Source organism: Notothenia coriiceps, unplaced genomic scaffold, assembly GCF_000735185.1.
Source record: "Notothenia coriiceps isolate Sejong01 unplaced genomic scaffold, NC01 NC01_scaffold00036306, whole genome shotgun sequence".
Classification (NCBI taxonomy): Eukaryota; Metazoa; Chordata; class Actinopteri; order Perciformes; family Nototheniidae; genus Notothenia; species Notothenia coriiceps.
Window position 1 is genome coordinate 73,294 of NW_011369007.1, and position 4,223 is coordinate 77,516.

The 4,223-nt window shown below is 40.1% G+C and overlaps 1 protein-coding gene across 1 annotated transcript in view; it reads left to right on the forward strand.

The window, feature by feature from the left end:
• Nucleotides 1-4,223, forward strand: part of ccdc186 (coiled-coil domain-containing protein 186) — a 32,626-nt gene that overhangs the window by 17,072 nt on the left and 11,331 nt on the right. The gene's annotated exons all lie outside the window — the stretch shown is intronic.

The window sequence follows — 4,223 nt, forward strand, 5'->3', positions numbered from 1 at the left end:
CTGCAAATGCCTGTCATGTTCATTCAGATTTCTGAGTAATGGAGAAGAAAGAAAGGTAGCAACTTGGCCTTAGAGTGAGTGAATGAAAGGACGGTTAATGCTACCACATAGAGATTTTCATGCTACCAACGTTATACATAGGACTACTGAAAGCAATCCTAGAAACCCTGGAAGGCAGCGAGAGGACTTGAAGAGTCATGGGAAGGGTGTAAGTAACAGGCATTTTAATTACACAAAATATGCGGTGGTTGTACAAAATGAAATGTGCGAGTGGAGGGCGCCTCTCCCACGTCCGACCGGTCAGTTCAGGTCCAGGGGTCGAAGAAGATCGAATTCTTGGGCTTGCTCTCCTGTTGTCATCTCTGAGTGTCTTCCTCCTATTGCCGGCGTCGTCGGGTGGGCGGCGTCCAAAAGCAATTCCTTGCCTTCTGTAGGCCTAAACTTGTATCATTCTGGCGTCTGTGGGTTATTTAAACATTCCCTGCTTACACATTATTCAGCGCTTCCAATAAATGAGTGCTAATCCCAGTGTGCTCAGTGTTCAACATCACATTGTCATTTCACTTGCGGTTCAAGGTTTTTGAAATCGTATTGATTCCGCCAGATGCTAAATGCTAACCGGAAGTGACAAATTTTCAGAATAAAAGTGTTAAACTAATAGTGAGAACTTCCGGTGTTTTCAGAATAAAACTGATTTTAAATCAATTAGTGTATTTAATTCAAATTTACGCCATATCAAACATTGAATTTTTTAATTTCTAAACACTACCCCTTATAAAAGGCTTTTACGAATAGTTTGTAATTCATTTATTAATTAGGTTGTGAACACTTTATAAATCATTAAGAAGCTTTTATAAGACATGAAGATAAACAGGTGACTGTGACCGGTTGCTTGCCAAATAGTGAGCCCACATTTATCTGTACTGCTTAGCCTTATTAGAAATGGTAGTAACTCGTTAATAAATGGGAATTGTGTTTTCACACTTACAATAAAGGCTCCTTTTGGCAGTTGTAAATGTTAGTAACTCATAAATAAATGGTCATAAAGATGATGCCAAGAAAACGTCAAGAGGGAAGGGGGGGAATCAACTCAGTGAGCAACAGAATACCAAGGGATGCTGGCTGATGAAGAAAGACGAAGTAGAGCTAAGTACAACCAATATAAGACTTAGCAGTACAGATAAATGTGGGCTCACTATTGTGGCAAGAATGACTAAGCCTTAAATTGGCACACCAAACTCTAACTTACTTCGTCCTTCTTCATCAGCCAGCATCCTTGGTATCTGTTGCTCACTGAGTGTGATTCTCGCTAAGTAGCCAGTATAAGCTTCTAGTTCATCTTGCCAAATAGTGAGCCTGTGTCGATGTATGAAAATGTATGTTAGAACTGGTTTATAAATGGTTCTTAATGATTAATAAAGTGTTTACAACCTAATTAATAACCTAATTATACACCCTTTATGAATCCCTTATAAGGGTAGTCTTATTGTTAAGTGGTACCGAGATTTCACTGGTTATGAATACTAATTTAATACCAATATGTCTACATTGCCATGACATAAGCAAACTATACAATCAGGGAAAATATTGGCTTTTTCAATATAGTTATTATTGAATGAGACAAACACCTTTTAATGGCATGCAGTTTGGAAGTGCTGACATTTCTCAAGGCAAGATTCACAATGAGGTTGGTACAAAGTTAACTGAAAACTCAGCAGTTAAAAAGAGCTTAACATTGATGCATCAGTAAAAATATTTTTTTCTGTGGAATGAACACTTTTTACCTAACTGTAAAGTGATACAACGTTAAGTACATTGTGTATAAATTTGCTCTATCTTCTTGACAAGCCAGTATAAAGGTGCAGGGGATTTAAAGCAACCTGCACAGTGATGTTCTCCTGGTGTTTCACAGCAGACTTAGATGTGAGAGTAAAAAAAACAAAACAATGTCAGTTGGTGGTCTTGCAAAAAGGGTCTTTTACCCTTTTTGGACTCAGTTGGGCCTCTCTAACGGCTTCGAACACTCCATGAAGACACTCATCATGTGTGAGCAGGTCCCAGTCTTGAACCCAAATATTAAAGTGAAAAAGGTGTTGTTAATTTAGCCAGGGCTGTAAAATGAAAGGCTTTCAAAAGGACTGGGGGCTGCAACAAAAAGGAGAAAAGTGAAAACATCTGTGTCTCGAAATGCTTGCATGTGTGATGAAGGTGATCGGATCTCTGAAAGCTGGGTGAAAAGTAGATAAAGACCCAGTGGTTGGAAGGGGACCCTTTAATGTTTTATTTTATCAGTGAGGTAATGCCAGTGATTTAAAAGAATAGCTTGACATTTTTTTAAATAATGTTTTCCTTGCTTGCTGAGTTAGATAAGAACATCAACATCACTCCTAAATACTTCATTCAACATCAGGCTGTTGCCAGCAGCCGATTAGCTTAACATAGCATTAGCAGCTAGCCTTGCTCTTTCCAAATGTAAACAATACAGGAAGTCAGAAAAACTATTTTTGTACAGATTAAGTTTACTTGTCACCACCACACACACTTCCAAGTCCCTCATGGGCTTTAGAGGTGCTGGAAGGCAGATTTTATTTACTTTAAACAGAGCTAATCACTTGTTTCTGCTCTTTAAGCTAAACTAAGCCAAGCTAACCTCAACACCAACATCTAACATCCATTTACATTCTCAAAGATGAACACAAATACTAAACATGACTGATGTCATTGGTCCCAATGGTTATGTGAGCCACAGTCAAAGCAAGCCAAGGCGCAGCAGATGGAGAACTCTAAGCGCCAACTTCCCATGGGAATCCAAACAGATGGACACATGAAGCGTAGCACCTGCTTTTGGCACCACACATCGACAATCGCAGCATGATTAAGAGTGGAAGAAATCACAGGGGATTTAGCTGTTCACATTATTATTACCCAATGGAAGTTGAGTTTTATCAATTTTTGGAATCAAAGGTGACTACCAGCTGCAGGGTATCCACAAGTTCATGCATCTCATTAAGTATTGTACATTCAAGATTTTAGATTTTCAAGCTATCAGATACATTTCTTTTAAAATGATCCTTGTAACAATTATTTTAACAATATTAAATCAATCGCTTAAGACTGTAATTAAATATATATATTTGTACATATAATTTATGCAGCTACCGGTAACACACTTAAAATGTGTGTTAAAGGTGCACTTATGCTCCTATTGGATGGATTTTGCACATGAGTTTGGATCTGATAAGGTTGTAATCATGAGCAATCAGCATGTATTATTAATAATCTTCAGGTGCTGACATTTTTCTGTGTTGCTGTTTTTTGCACATAGAATTTGTACACAGAAAATAATTTTGTAAGGGCTATCCAATCCAACCAGGGGCGGACTGGCCATTGGGAATACCGGGAGTTTCCCCGGTGGGCCGGTGCTGTGTGTGGGACGGAGGGCCAAAAAAAAATAAATAAACTTCTTTTTTTTTGCCTAAATCCTACCGGCCCACATTTGTAAGTGTTGCGGCCACTCCCTTTTTATTTTTTTTGCTTTCCTAAATCCTACCGGCCCACATTTAGTGTAAAGGGAGACACACGAACACACGAGACGTAACACACTGGTAAATTCTTCTCTCAGAAGTAGGGAGGGTTAAGAAGAAGAAAGTTGTGGGGTGTATTTTGTCTTTGACATTTGTCTACAATGAAAAAAGAAAGAGTTGAAAATAAAACTTCGTCGTTTCACCTCCGTTTTCACTGACGGTGGGTTTTGTTATTTGGACGATTCGATTGGATCGGATTTGAGTCATTGTCTTACATCCGTTGTGCAAGAAGAGGTTGTCGACGCGCTGGAGACTCAGTCTTGCAGTGAAGGGGGGAAAAGATAGGATTGCCCATGTTGGCGTGTCCGGCGAGGGGGGACTTGGGGCAAAGGGACGTTTGGGGGAGGAGATACGTTCGGGGAGGGAGACTTGGGTCCCGAGCGATGTTATGACATATATGGTTTGATATTGTTTTCGCGGAAAATGCGAAACCTAAAAACGAATAGGTAGACCATTCGTTGACGGTCGATCCAGAGAGTCAGTGGTGAGGACTAGCAAGTGACGCGTCACTGTCGACGATGCCCCGGACTACACACTTTAACTTTGACTATCTACTCTTGTTTTCCCATCGGATAGTTTTTCCCGGGTCGGGTCGGGTGACCCGTGTGTGGGTGACCGCGCCCGGCCTTGTGAATGATT